Genomic DNA, 16,855 nt, shown 5'->3' on the forward strand with positions numbered 1-16,855 from the left:
TGTCCATCACATCATTCTCCTAATGATGTGATCCCTTTCATCAAATGACAACACATGTCTATGGTTAGGAAACTTAACCATCTTTGATTAACGAGCTAGTCTAGTAGAGGTTTACTAGGGACACATTATTTTGTGTATGTATCCACACATGTATCAAGTTTCCGGTTAATACAATTCTAGCATGAATAATAAACATTTATCATGATATAAGGAAATATACAATAACAACTTTATTATTGCCTCTAGGGCATATTTCCTTCAGTCTACCACTTGCACTAGAGTCAATAATCTAGTTCACATCACCATGTGATTTAACACCAATAGTTCACATCTTTATGTGATTAACACTCATAGTTCACATCGCCATGTGACCAACACCCAAAAGGTTTACTACAGTCAATATTCTAGTTCACATCGCTATGTGATTAACACCCAAAGAGTACTAAGGTGTGATCATGGTTTGCTTGTGAGAGAGGTTTAGTCAACGGGTCTGTCACATTCAGCTCCGTATGTATTTTGCAAATTTCTATGTCTACAATGCTCTGCACGGAGCTATTCTAGCTAATTGCTCCCACTTTCAGTATGTATCTAGATTGAGACTCAGAGTCGTCTAGATCAGTGTCAAAGCTTGCATCGATGTAACCCTTTACGACAAACTCTTTGTCACCTCCATAACCGAGAAACATTTCCTTAGTCCTCTTTAGGTACCTAAGGATAGTTCTGACCGTTGTCCAGTGATCTATTCGTGGATCACTATTGTACCTCCTTGCCAAAATCATGGCAAGGTACATAATAGGTCTAGTATACAGCATGGCATACTTTATAGAACCTATGGCTGAGGCATAGGGTATGACTTTCATTCTCTCTCTATCTTCTACCGTGGTCGGGTTTTGAGTCTTACCCAACTTCATACCTTACAACTCAGGCAAGAACTCCTTCTTTGACTGATCCATTTTGAACTCCTTCAAAATCTTATCAAGGTATGTACTTATCGAAAATCTTATCAAGCGTCTTGATTTATCTCTATAGATCTTGATGCCCAATATGTAAGCAGCTTCACCGAGGTCTTTCTTTGGAAAAACTCCTTTCAAATACTCCTTTATGCTTTCTAGAAAATTCTACATCATTTCTGATCAACAATATGTCATTCACATATACTTATCAGAAAGGCTGTAGTGCTCCCACTCACTTTCTTGTAAATACAGGCTTCACCGCAAGTTTGTATAAAACTATATGCTTTGATCAACTCATCAAAGCATATATTCCAACTCCGAGATGCTTGCACCAGTCCATGGATGGATCGTTGGAGCTTGCGCATTTTTTTAGCACCTTTAGGATTGACAAAACCTTCTGGTTGCATCATATACAACTCTTCTTTAATAAATCCATTAAGGAATGCAATTTTGATATCCATTTGCCAGATTTCATAGAATGCGGCAATTGCTAACATGATTCGGACAAACTTAAGCATCACTACGAGTGAGAAAATCTCATCATAGTCAACACCTTGAACTTTTTGAAAACCTTTTGCGACAAGTCGAGCTTTGTAGATAGTAACACTACCATCAGCGTCCGTCTTCCTATTGAAGATCCATTTATTCTCAATGGCTCACAGATCATCGGGCAAGTCAACCAAAGTCCACACTTTGTTCTCATACATGGATCCTATCTCAGATTTCATGGCCTCAAGCCATTTATCGGAATCTGGGCTCATCATAGCTTCTTCATAGTTCGTAGGTTCGTCATGGTCCAGTAACATGACTTCCAAAACAGGATTACTATACCACTCTGGTGCAAAACGTGCTCCGTTCGACCTACGAGGTCCAGTAGTAACTTGATATGAAGTTTCATGATCATCATCATTAGCTTCCTCTCTAGTTGGACGTGAACGGATTTATCTGATGAGCTACTTTCCAATTTGAGAGAAGGTACAATTACCTCTGCAAGTTCTACTTTCCTCCCACTCACTTCTTTCGAGAGAAACTCCTTCTCTAGAAAGGATCCATTCTTAGCAACAAAGATCTTGCCTTTCGGATCTGTAGTAGAAGGTGTACCCAATGGTTTCCTCAGGGTATCCTATGAAGACACACTTCTCCGCTTTGGGTTCGAGCTTATCAGGCTGAAGCCTTTTGACATAAGCGTCACATCCCCAAACTTTTAAGAAATGACAGCTTAGGTTTCTTGCCAAACCATAGTTCATACGGTGTCATCTCAACTGATTTAGACGGTGCCCTAATTAACGTGAATGCGGCTGTCTCTAATGCATAACCCCAAAATGATAGTGGTAAATCGGTGAGAGACATCATATAACGCACCATATTTAATAAAGTACGGTATAACATTCAGACACACCATTACGTTGTGGTGTTCCAGGTGGCGTGAGTTGTGAAACTATTCCACATTGTTTTAAATGAAGGACAAACTCGTAACTCAAATATTCGCCTCCGCGATCAGATCATAGAAACTTCATTTTCTTGTTACAATGATTTTCTACTTCACTCTGAAATTCTTTGAACTTATCAAATGTTTCAGACTTGTGTTTCATTAAGTAGATATACCCATACCTACTCAAATCATCTATGAAGGTGAGAACATAACGATACCTGCCGCGTGTTTCAACACTCATCGGACCGCATACATCGGTATGTATTATTTCCAATAAGTCATTAGCTCGCTCCATTATTCCTGAGAACGGAGTTTTAGTCATCTTGCCCATGAGGCATGGTTCGCAAGTATCAAATGATTCATAATGAAGTGATTCCAGAAGTCCATCAACATGGAGTTTCTTCATGCGCTTTTCACCAATATGACCTAAACGGCAGTGCCACAAGTATGTTGCACTATCATTATCAACTTTGCATCTTTTGGCATCAATATTATGAATATGTGTATCACTACGTTCGAGATTCAATAAACCATTCTCATTGGGTGTATGACCATAGAAGGTTTTATTCATGTAAACAGAACAACAATTATTCTTTGACTTGAATGAATAACCGTATCGCAATAAACATGATCCAATCATATTCATGCTCAACGCAAACACCAAATAACATTTATTTAGGTTCAACACTAATATCGAAGGTAAAGGGAGCGTGCGATGGTGATCTTATCAACATTCGAATCACTTCCAACACACATCGTCACCTCGCCTTTAACTAGTCTTTGTTCATTTTGCAACTCCTGTTTTGAGTTACTAATCTTAGCAACTGAACCGGCATCAAATACCCAGGGGCTACTATGAACACTAGTAAAGTACACATCAATAACATGTATATCAAGTATACCTTTGTTCACTTTGCCATCGTTCTTATCCGCCAAGTATTTGGGGCAGTTCCGCTTCCAGTGACCATTCCCTTTGCAGTAGAAGCACTTAGTTTTAGGCTTAAGTCTAGCTTTAGGCTTCTTCACGGGAGTGGCAACTTGCTTGTCATTCTTCTTGAAGTTCCCTTTCTTTTCCTTTGCCCTTTTTTTGAAACTAGTGGTCTTGTTAACCATCAACACTTGATGCTCTTTCTTGATTTCTACCTTCGCCGATTTCAGCATCGCGAAGAGCTCGAGAATCTTATCTGTTATCCCTTGCACATTATAGTTCATCACGAAGTTCTAGTAGCTTGGTGATAGTGACCAGAGAAATCTGTCAATCACTATCTTATCTGGAAGATTAACTCCCAATTGATTCAAGTGATTGTAGTACCCAGACATTCTGAGCACATGCTCACTGGTTGAGCTATTCTCCTCCATCTTGTAGGCAAAGTACTTGTCAGAGGTCTCATACCTCTCGACATGGGCATGCGTCTGAAATACCAATTTCAGCTCTTGGAACATCTCATATGCTCCATGGTGTTCAAAACATTTTTGAAGTCCCGGTTCTAAGCCGTAAAGCATGGCGCACTAAACTATTAAGTAGTCATCATATCCAGCTTGCAAAACGTTCATAACGTCTGTATCTGCTCCTGCAACAGGTTTGTCACCTAGCGGTGCATCAAGGACATAATTCTTCTGGGCAGCAACGAGGATAATCCTCCGATCATGGACCCAGTCCGCATTATTGCTACTATCATCTTTCAACTTTTCTCTAGGAACATATCAAAAATATATAGGAGCTATATCGCGAGCTATTGATCTACAACATAGATATGCAAATACTATGAGGACTAAGTTCATGATAAATTAAGTTCAATTAATCAAATTACTTAAGAACTCCCACTTAGATAGACATCCCTCAAGTCATCTAAATGATACGTGATCCAAATCAACCAAACCATGTCCGATCATCACGTGAGATGGAGTAGTCATCAATGGTGTACATCTCTATGTTGATCATATCTACTATATGATTCACGTTCGACCTTTCGGTCTCCAGTGTTCCGAGGCCATATCTGTACATGCCAGGCTCGTCAAGTTTAACCCGAGTATTCCGCATGTGCAAAACTGTCTTGCACCTGTTGTATGTGAACTTAGAGTCTATCACACCCGATCATCACGTGGTGTCTCAACACGATGAACTGTCGCAATGGTGCATACTCAGGGAGAACACTTATACCTTGAAATTTTAGTTAAGGGATCATCTTATAATGCTACCACCGTACTAAGAAAAATAAGATGCATAAAAGATAAACATCGCATGCAATCAAAACATGTGACATGATATGGCCATCATCATCTTGCGCTTTTGATCTCCATCTCCATAGCATCGTCATGATCTCCATCGTTGCTGGTTTGACACCTTGATCTCCATTGTAGCGTCGTGGTCGTCTCGCCAACTATTGCTTCTACAACTATCACTAATGCATAGTGATAAAGTAAAGCAATTACATGGCATTTGCATTTCATACAATAAAGAGACAACCATAAGGCTCCTGCCGGTTGCCAGTAACTTCTACAAAACAAGATCATCTCATACAATAAGGCATATCACATTATGTCTTGACCATATCACATCACAACATGCCCTGCAAAACAAGTTAGACATACTCTACTTTGTTGTTGCAAGTTTTACGTGGCTGCTACGGGCTTCTAGCAAGAACCGTTCTTACCTACGCATCAAAACCACAACGGTGATTTACCAAGTTTGCTGTTTTAACCTCCAACAAGGACCGGCCGCACTCAAATTCGATTCAACTAAAGTTGGAGAAACAAACACCCGCCAGCCACCTTTATGCAAAACTAGTTGCATGTCTGTCGGTGGAACCGGTCTCATGAATGTGGTCATGTAAGGTTGGTCCGCGCCGCTTCATCAAACAATACCATTGAATGACATTGGTGGTAAGCAGTATGACAATCACTGCCCACAACTCTTTGTGTTCCACTCGTGCATATCATCTACGCATAGACCTGGCTCGGATGCCACTTTTGGGAAACGTAGCATGCAATTTAAAAAATTTCCTATGCTCATGCAAGATCTATCTAGGAGATGCATAGCAACGAGAGGGGTAGAGTGTGTCCACGTACCCTCGTAGACCGAAAGCGGAAGCGTTTGACAACGCGGTTGATGTAGTGGAACTTCTTCTCGTTCGGACCGATCAAGCACCTAACGGACGACACCTCCGAGTCCTGCAAACGTTCAGCTCGATGACGTACCTCAAACTCTTGATCCAGCAAAGTGTCAAGGGAGAGTTCCATCAGCACGACGGCGTGGAGACGGCGGTGGTGAAGTGATCCGCGCAGGGCTTCACCTAAGCACTACGTGAATATGACCGGAGGCGTAAACTGTGGAGAGGGGCGCCGCACACGGCAAGGAATCAATGTTGTATGTTCTAGTGGTGCCCCCCTCATATATATAGGTTTGAGAGGAGGAGAGGCAGCCAAGGGGGCGCCCAAGTAGGAGGAATCCTACTTGGGAGCATCCCAATTCGGCCTCCCCCTTTCCATATTCATTCGGAGGGGGAAGGAAGGAGGAGGGAGGAGAGAAGGAAGGGGGAGGCCGAATCCCTCCCCTTCCTTTCCCTCTTCTCCTCTTTCCTTCCCCCTATTTCGGCCTACATGGGATGCACCAGCCCCTAGGGGCTGGTCTGTCCCCTTCTTGGCCCATTAGGCCCATGTAGTTGCCGGGGGATGCCCGGAACCCCTTCCGATGACCCGATACGTACCCGGTAGCCCCGGAACACTTCCGGTGTCCGAATACTATCGTCCTATATATGAATCTTTACCTCTCGACTATTTCGAGACTCCTCGTCATATTCGTGATCTCATCCGGGACTCTGAACAGCATTCGGTCACCAAATCACATAACTCATATAATACAAAATCGTCATCAAACGTTAAGCGTGCGGACCCTACGGGTTTGAGAACTATGTAGGCATGACCGAGACACCTCTCCGGTCAATAACCAACAGCGGAACCTGGATGCTCATATTGGTTCCCACATATTCTACAAAGATCTTTATCGGTCGTACCGCAATGACATCATACGTTATTCCCTTTGTCATCGGTATGTTACTTCCCCGAGATTCGATCGTCGGTATTTGATACCTAGTTCAATCTTGTTACCGGCAAGTCCCTTTACTCGTTCCGTAATACATCATCCCGACAATAACTCATTAGTCACATTGCTTGCAAGGCTTATTATGATGTGTATTACCGAGAGGGCCCAGAGATACCTCTCCGATACTCGGAGTGACAAATCCTAATCTCGATCTATGCCAACCCAACAAACACCTTCGAAGATACCTGTAGAGCATCTTTATAATCACCCATTTACGTTGTGACGTTTGATAGCACACAAGGCATTCCTCCGGTATCCGGGAGTTGCATAATCTCATAGTCGAAGGAATATGTATTTGACATGAAGAAAGAAATAGCAATAAAACTGAACGATCAATATGCTATGCTAACGGATGGGTCTTTTCTATCACATCATTCTCCTGATGATGTGATCCCTTTCATCAAATTACAACACATGTCTATGGTTAGGAAACATAACCATCTTTGATTAACGAGCTAGTCTAGTAGGGGCTGAAAGAACATGTGGTGCCCCCATGTTTGGTTTTGGTAATTGACAACAATCTCTATGGACTAATGGTTGCCTTGAGTTATATTTGAAGGTTTTGTCCATAGGCTTTTCTTGGAGTACATGTGTTGGTTTTGTCCATAGGCTTTTCTTGAGTTATAATGGTTGCAAGCATGTCTTGAAGAAGAAGATTGTGTGATCATTCATGTTTACCTTCAAGACATCATCCAAATGAAGAGAGTTGGAAAGATTCTAGGTTGATCAAGACTAAGTCAAGAGTGAATCAAGTTGATCAACTCACAAATCGTAGAAGATGTACAGAGAGGGATCAAGTGATCCCATGGTATGGTAAGCATTGTCCATTGTGCTTTGTGTACTAACCCATGGTCTATGTGAGAGTTCTATGTGGGGTTAGGTACGTGTTCATGGGCTTGCGTCAAGAGGAAGATATCACTCAACCCATGGAGAGGATGACATCAAGTGGTGATCGTCATCAAGATTGCCGAGTGCAAGTTCAAGTGGAGCGTCACGAAGAGATCAAGTGCTTGAAGCTTGCCGTCCATTGTGGTGACAATGGACTTGTGAAGATGTGCCGAAGAGTGGCTCACCCATAGTGGACTATGGGGGAGTAATCAGCTAGTCTTCATCGAGCCAACGCAATCAAGAAAGGTGGTCCAACTTGAGGGAGTCAATATCGTCATCATCTAGCTCAAGTGGACCATGTGCAAGGAAAAGGTTTGCCCTTGATAGGTTTTTTATTTTACCGGTCTCATGGTGGTAGTTGGGAGACCGGGTTATCGGATCGATAGCCGTACTATCAAGGGGGTCTCTCAAGTGAGTAGCTTGATCGTATCGTTCGTCGAGAGCTCAAACCATTGCATCCTTGAATCATGTTTCTTGGTTCTTGTTTGGTTCTCTTTGTGAGTCTTAGAGCTTATGGTCATCTTGATGACAAGCTTGAGTTCATCGAAAATGGAGTTTGCATGCGTCTTCTATGATGTTTTCGATATTGGAGGTTTTACCGGTCTTATCCGAGGAAGGGTTCTCACCATTTTATTTTGGGCCCTTTCTCATTTGCTTCTTATTGGTATTTCTATCAAGATTGTGTTAGCCCTTGTTGCTAGATTTCCAACAAACTTGGTTTCGTCGAATTCGGAGTCCGTTTGCAGAAGTTGTGTCAGTTTTGGTGTTCTCAAAAGGCTGCAGCGGTACTACCGCGGACAGGAACGGATGTAATTTTTTACTACCGCTCTTGGGAGCGGTACTACTGCTTGGAGCAGTACTACCGTGGCTACTTCCGTGGCTACTTCCGCTCGGGACCAAAAACTCGTCACAAGTCCAGGGTGGTAGGCACAGATGTAATTTTTTAGTACCGCTCGCAAGCAGTAGTATCGCTACCCTTAGCAGTAGTACCGCTACCCCTAGCAGTAGTACCGTGAGGTCAAGCGGTACTACCGCTCCGATGGTTCTTCTGGCTTTTTTGCCTCCTCGTTGTTGTGTTTCAAAGGGCTACTACCGCCCTAGCGGTAGTACCGCTCCTTGGAGCGGTAGTACCGCTCGGTGCGGGCTGTGACCATAACGGTTGGATTTTCCCCCACCTATAAAAGGGGGTCTTCTTCCCCAATGAACCTTATCCTTTGAGCTCGTGTTCTTCCCCCATTGTTGACCTTCTTCGAGCTTTCTAACTCTCAATCCCTCCATGGATTCTTGCTAGTTTTTGAGGGAAAAGAGAGAGGAGATCTAGATCCACATTTCCACCAATCACTTTCTCCTCTATGTGAGGGGAACCCCTTGGATCTAGATCTTGCAGTTCTTAGTGTTCTCCTTCTTGTTCTTCCTCTCATTTTCCTCCCTAGCATTAGTTGCTTCGGTGGGATTTGAGAGAGAAGGACTTGGTGTTGGGGAACGTAGTAATTTCAAAAAAAAATCCTACACACACGCAAGATCATGGTGATGCATAGCAACGAGAGGGGAGAGTGTTGTCCACGTACCCTCGTAGACCGACAGCGGAAGCGTTATCACAACGCGGTTAATGTAGTCGTACGTCTTCACGATCCGACCGATCAAGTACCGAACGTACGGCACCTCCAAGTTCTACACACGTTCAGCTCGAGGACGTCCCTCGAACTCCGATCCAGCCGAGTGTTGAGGGAGAGTTTCGTCAGCACGACGGCGTGGTGACGATGATGATGTTCCACCGACGTAGGGCTTCGCCTATGCTCCGCAACGGTATTATCGAGGTGTAATATGGTGGAGGGGGGCACCGCACACGGCTAAAATATCGTATATCAAGTGTGTTCCTGGGTGCCCCCCTGCCCCCGTATATAAAGGAGCAAGGAGGAGGCCGCCGGCCTAGGGAGGAGAGGCGCGCCAGAAGGGGGAGTCCTACTCCCACCGGGAGTAGGACTCCTCCTTTCCTTGTTGGAATAGGAGAAGGGAAAGGAAAAGGAGAAAGAAGGAGGGGTGCGGCCACCTTTTGAGGCCTTTCTCTCCTTTCCCGTATGGCCCATTAAGGTCCAATACGAATTCCTGTAACTCTCCGGTACTCCGAAAAATACCCGAATCACTCGGAACCTTTCCGAACTCCGAATATAGTCGTCCAATATATCGATCTTTACGTCTCGGCCATTTCGAGACTCCTCGTCATGTCCCCGATCTCATCCGGGACTCCGAACTCCTTCGGTACATCAACATATCTAAACTCATAATAAAACTGTCATCGTAACGTTAAGCGTGCGGACCCTTTGGGTTCGAGAACTATGTAGACATGACCGAGACACCTCTCCGGTCAATAACCAACAGCGGGACCTGGATGCCCATATTGGCTCCCACATATTCTACGAAGATCTTTATTGGTCAGACCGCATAACAACATACGTTGTTCCCTTTGTCATCGGTATGTTACTTGCCCGAGATTCGATCGTCGGTATCTCGATACCTAGTTCAATCTCGTTACCGGCAAGTCTCTTTACTCGTTCCGTAATACGTCATCCCGCAACTAACTCATTAGTCACAATGCTTGCAAGGCTTATAATGATGTGCATTACCGAGTGGGCCCAGAGATACCTCTCCGACAATCGGAGTGACAAATCCTAATCTCGAAATACGCCAACCCAACAAGTACCTTTGGAGACACCTGTAGAGCACCTTTATAATCACTCATTTACGTTGTGACGTTTGGTAGCACACAAAGTGTTCGTCCTGTAAACGGGAGTTGCATAATCTCATAGTCATAGGAACATGTATAAGTCATGAAGAAAGCAATAGCAACATACTAAACGATCGGGTGCTAAGCTAACGGAATGGGTCAAGTCAATCACGTCATTCTCCTAATGAGGTGATCCCGTTAATCAAATGACAACTCATGTCTATGGCTAGGAAACATAACCATCTTTGATTAATGAGCTAGTCAAGTAGAGGCATACTAGTGACACTCTTGTTTGTCTATGTATTCACACATGTATTATGTTTCCGGTTAATACAATTCTAGCATGAATAATAAACATTTATCATGATATAAGGAAATATATAATACTTTATTATTGCCTCTAGGGCATATTTCCTTCAGTCTCCCACTTGCACTAGAGTCAATAATCTAGTTCACATCGCCATGTGATTTAACATCAATAATTCACATCACCATGTGATTAACACCCATAGTTCAGTTCTCTATGTGACCAACACTCAAAGGGTTTACTAGAGTCAATAATCTAGTTCACATCGCTATGTGATTAACACCCAAAGAGTACTAAGGTGTGATCATGTTTTGATTGTGAGATAATTTTAGTCAACGGGTCTGTCACATTCAGATCCGTAAGTATTTTGCAAATTTCTATGTCTACAATGCTCTGCATGGAGCTACTCTAGCTAATTTCTCCCACTTTCAATATGTATCTAGACCGAGACTTAGAGTCATCTAGATTTAGTGTCAAAACTTGCATCGACGTAACCCTTTACGACGAACCTTTTGTCACTTCCATAATCGAGAAACATATCCTTATTCCACTAAGGATAATTTTGACCGCTGTCCAGTGATCTACTCCTAGATCACTATTGTACTCCCTTGCCAAAATTAGTGTAGGGTATACAATAGATCTGGTACACAGCATGGCATACTTTATAGAACCTATGGCCAAGGCATAGGGAATGACTTTCATTCTCTTTCTATCTTCTGCCGTGGTCGGGCTTTGAGTCTTACTCAATTTCACACCTTGTAACACAGGCAAGAACTCTTTCTTTGACTGTTCTATTTTGAACTACTTCAAAATCTTGTTAAGGTATGTACTCATTGAAAAAACTTATCAAGCGTTTTGATCTATCTCTATAGATCTTGATGCTCAATATGTAAGCAGCTTCACCGAGGTCTTTCTTTTGAAAAACTCCTTTCAAACACTCCTTTATGCTTTGCAGAATAATTCTACATTATTTCCGATCAACAATATGTCATTCACATATACTTATCAGAAATGCTATAGTGCTCCCACTCACTTTCTTGTAAATACAGGCTTCACCGCAAGTCTGTATAACACTATATCCTTTGATCAACTTATCAAAGTGTATATTCCAACTCCGAGATGCTTGCACCAGTCCATAGATGGATCGCTAGAGCTTGCATATTTTGTTAGCACCTTTAGGATTGACAAAACCTTCTGGTTGCATTGTAGTTTTGTTTATCCATTTGCCAGATTTCATAAAATGCGGCAATTGCTAACATGATTCAGACAGACTTTAAGTATAGATACGAGTGAGAAACTCTCTCATCGTAGTCAACACCTTAAACTTGTCGAAAACCTTTTGCGACAATTCTAGCTTTGTAGATAGTAACACTACTATCAGCGTCCGTCTTCCTCTTGAAGATCCATTTAATCTCAATGGCTCGCCGATCATCGGGCAAGTCAACCAAAGTCCATACTTTGTTCTTCATACATGGATCTCATCTCAGATTTCATGGCTTCAAGCCATTTTGCGGAATCTGGGCTCACCATCGCTTCTTCATAGTTCGTAGGTTCGTCATGGTCTAGTAACATAACATCCAGAACAGGATTACCGTACCACTCTGGTGTGGATCTCACTCTGGTTTACCTACGAGGTTTGGTAGTAACTTGATCTGAAGTTACATGATCATCATCATTAACTTCCTCACTAATTGGTGTAGGAGTCACAGGAACAGATTTCTGTGATGAACTACTTTCCAATAAGGGAGCAGGTACAGTTACCTCATCAAGTTCTACTTTCCTCCCACTCACTTCTTTCGAGAGAAACTCCTTCTCTAGAAAGGATCCATACTAAGCAACGAATGTCTTGCCTTCGGATCTGTGATAGAAGGTGTACCCAACTGTCTCCTTTGGGTATCCTATGAAGACACATTTCTCCGATTTGGGTTTTGAGCTTATCAAGATGAAACTTTTTCACATAAGCATCGCAACCCCAAAATTTTAAGAAACAAGAACTTTGGTTTCTTGCTAAACCTCAGTTCATAAGGCGTCGTCTCAACGGATTTTGATGGTGCCCTATTTAACGTGAATGTAGCTGTCTCTAATGCATAACCCCAAAACGATAGTGGTAAATTGGTAAGAGACATCATAGATTGCACTATATCCAATAAAGTACGGTTATGACGTTCGGACACACCATTATGCTGTGCTGTTCCAGGTGGCGTGAGTAGTGAAACTATTTCACATTGTTTTAACTGAAGGCCAAACTCGTAACTAAAATACTCTTCTCCACGATCAAATCGTAGAAACTTTATTTTCTTGTGACGATGATTTTCGCTTCACTCTGAAATTATATGAACTTTTGAAATGTTTCAGACTTCTGTTTCATTAAGTAGATATACCCATATCTGCTCAAATCATCTGTGAAGGTCAGAAAATAATGATACCTGCTACGAGCCTCAATATTCATCGGACCACATACATCTGTATGTATGATTTCCAACAAATCTGTTGCTCTCTCCATAGTTCCGGAGAACGGCGTTTCAGTCATCTTGCCCATGAGGCACGGTTCGCAAGCATCAAGTGATTCATAATCAAGTGATTCCAAAATCCCATCAGTATGGAGTTTCTTCATGCGCTTTACACCAATATGACCTAAACAGCAGTGCCACAAATAAGTTGCACTATCATTATTAACTTTGCATCTTTTGGCTTCATTATTATGAATATGTGTATCACTACGATCGAGATCCAACAAACCATTTTCGTTGGTGTGTATGACCATAGAAGGTTTTTTATTCATGTAAACAGAACAACAATTGTTCTCTAACTTAAATGAATAACCGTATTGCAATAAACATGATCAAATCATATTCCTGCTCAACGCAAACACCAAATAACACTTATTTAGTTTCAACACTAATCCCGAAAGTATAGGGAGTGTGCGATGATGATCATATCAATCTTGGAACTACTTCCAACACACATTGTCACCTCTCCTTTTACTAGTCTCTGTTTATTCTGCAACTCCCGTTTCGAGTTACTACTCTTAGCAACTGAACCAGTATCAAATACCGAGGGGTTGCTATAAACACTAGTAAAGTACACATCAATAACATGTATATCCAATATACCTTTGTTCACTTTGCCATCCTTCTTATCCACCAAATAGTTGGGGTAGTTCTGCTTCCAGTGATCAGTCCCTTTGCAGTAGAAGCACTTAGTCCCAGACTTAGGACCAGACTTAGGCTTCTTCACTTGAGCAACAACTTGCTTGCCGTTCTTCTTGAAGTTCCCCTTCTATCCCTTTGCCCTTTTCTTGAAACTAGTGGTCTTGTTAACCATCAACACTTGATGTTTTTCTTGATTTCTACCTTCGTCGATTTCAGCATCACGAAGAGCTCGGGAATTACTTTCGTCATCCCTTGCATATTATAGTTCATCATGAAGTTCTACTAACTTGGTGATGGTGACTAGAGAGTTCTGTCAATCACTATTTTATCTGGAAGATTAACTCCCACTTGATTCAAGCGATTGTAGTACCCAGACAATCTGAGCACATGCTCACTAGTTGAGCGATTCTCCTCCATCTTTTAGCTATAGAACTTGTTGGACTCTTCATATCTCGCAACTCGGGTATTTGCTTGAAATATTAACTTCAACTCCTGGAACATCTCATATGGTCCATGACGTTCAAAACGTCTTTGAAGTCCCGATTCTAAGCCGTTAAGCATGGTGCACTAAACTATCAAGTAGTCATCATATTGAGCTAGCCAAACGTTCATAACGTCTGCATCTGCTCCTGCAATAGGTCTATCACCTAGCGGTGCATCAAGGACATAATTTTTCTGTGCAGCAATGAGGATAATCCTCAGATCATGGATCCAATCCGCATCTTTGCTACTAACATCTTTCAACATAATTTTCTCTAGGAACATATCAAAAATAAACAGGGAAGCAACAACGCGAGCTATTGATCTACAACATAATTTGCAAAAATACTATCAGGACTAAGTTCATGATAAATTTAAGTTCAATTAATCATATTACTTAAGAACTCCCACTTAGATAGATATCCCTCTAATCATCTAAGTGATTACGTGATCCAAATCAACTAAACCATGTCCGATCATCACGTGAGATGGAGTAGTTTCAATGGTGAACATCACTATGTTGATCATATCTACTATATGATTCACGCTCGACCTTTCGGTCTCTGTGTTCCGAGGCCATATCTGCATATGCTAGGCTCGTCAAGTTTAACCTGAGTATTCCGCGTGTGCAACTGTTTTGCACCCGTTGTATTTGAACGTAGAGCCTATCACACCCGATCATCACGTGGTGTCTCAGCACGAAGAACTTTCGCAATGGTGCATACTCAGGGAGAACACTTTTATCTTGAAATTTTAGTGAGAGATCATCTTATAATGCTACCGTCAACCAAAGCAAGATAAGATGCATAAAGGATTAACATCACATGCAATCAATATAAGTGATATGATATGGCCATCATCATCTTGTGCTTGTGATCTCCATCTCCGAAGCACCGTCATGATCACCATCGTCACTGGCGCGACACCTTGATCTCCATCGTAGTATCGTTGTCGTCTCGCCAACTAATTGCTTTTACGACTATCGCTACCGCTTAGTGATAAAGTAAAACTATTACATGGTGATTGCATCTCATACAATAAAGCGACAACCATATGGCTCCTGCCAGTTGCCGATAACTCGGTTACAAAACATGATCAGATCATACAACAAATTATATCACATCATGTCTTGACCATATCACATCACAACATGCCCTGCAAAAACAAGTTAGACGTCCTCTATTTTGTTGTTGCAAGTTTTACGTGGCTGCTACGGGCTTAGCAAGAACCGTTCTAACCTACGCATCAAAACGACAACGATAGTTTGTCAAGTTGGTGCTGTTTTAACCTTCGCAAGGACCGGGCGTAGCCACACTCGGTTCAACTAAAGTGAGAGAGACAGACACCCGCCAGTCACCTTTAAGCAACGAGTGCTCCGAACGGTGAAACCAGTCTCGCGTAAGCGTACGCGTAATGTCGGTCCGGGCCGCTTCATCTCACAATACCGCTGAACCAAAGTATGACATGCTGGTAAGCAGTATGACTTATATCGCCCACAACTCACTTGTGTTCTACTCGTGCATAGCATCAACGCATAAAACCAGGCTCGGATGCCACTGTTGGGGAACGTAGTAATTTCAAAAAAAAAATCCTACGCACACGCAAGATCATGGTGATGCATAGCAACGAGAGGGGAGAGTGTTGTCCACGTACCCTCATAGACCGACAGCGGAAGCGTTATCACAACGCGGTTAATGTAGTCGTACGTCTTCACGATCCGACCGATCAAGTACCGAACGTACGGCACCTCCAAGTTCTACACACGTTTAGGTCGATGACGTCCCTCGAACGCCGATCCAGCCGAGTGTTGAGGGAGAGTTTCGTCAGCACGACGGCGTGGTGACGATGATGATATTCCACCGACGCAGGGCTTCACCTAAGCTCCGCAACGGTATTATCGAGGTGTAATATGGTGGAGGGGGGCACCGCACACGGCTAAAATATCGTATATCAAGTGTGTCCCTGGGGTGCCCCCCTGCCCCGGTATATAAAGGAGCAAGGGGGAGTCGCCGGCCTAGGGAGGAGAGGCGCGCCAGAAGGGGGAGTCCTACTCCCACCGGGAGTAGGACTCCTCCTTTCCTTGTTGGAATAGGAGAAGGGAAAGGAGAAGGAGAAAGAAGGAAGGGGGCGCCCCCCTTCCCTAGTCCAATTCGGACCAGATCATGGGGAGGGGTGCGGCCACCTTTTGAGGCCTTTCTCTCCTTTCCCGTATGGCCCATTAAGGCCCAATACGAATTCCCGTAACTCTTCGGTACTCCGAAAAATACCCGAATCACTCGGAACCTTTCCGAAGTCCGAATATAGTCGTCCAATATATCGATCTTTACGTCTAGGCCATTTCGAGACTCCTCGTCATGTCCCCGGTCTCATCCGGGACTCCGAACTCCTTCGGTACATCAACATACATAAACTCATAATAAAACTGTTATCGTAACGTTAAGCGTGCGGACCCTTTGGGTTCGAGAACTATGTAGACATGACCGAGACACCTCTCCGATCAATAACCAACAGCGGGACCTGGATGCCCATATTGGCTCCCACATATTCTACGAAGATCTTTGTCGGTCAGACCGCATAACAACATACGTTGTTCCCTTTGTCATCGGTATGTTACTTGCCCGAGATTCGATCATCGGTATCTCGATACCTAGTTCAATCTCGTTACCGGCAAGTCTCTTTACTCGTTCCGTAATACATCATCCCGCAACTAACTCATTAGTCACAATGCTTGCAAGGCTTATAGTGATGCGCATTACCGAGTGGGCCCAGAGATACCTCTCCGACAATCGGAGTGACAAATCCTAATCTCTAAATAC

The sequence above is a fragment of the Triticum aestivum genome, chromosome 2D, assembly GCF_018294505.1.
Source record: "Triticum aestivum cultivar Chinese Spring chromosome 2D, IWGSC CS RefSeq v2.1, whole genome shotgun sequence".
NCBI classification, from domain to species: Eukaryota; Viridiplantae; Streptophyta; class Magnoliopsida; order Poales; family Poaceae; genus Triticum; species Triticum aestivum.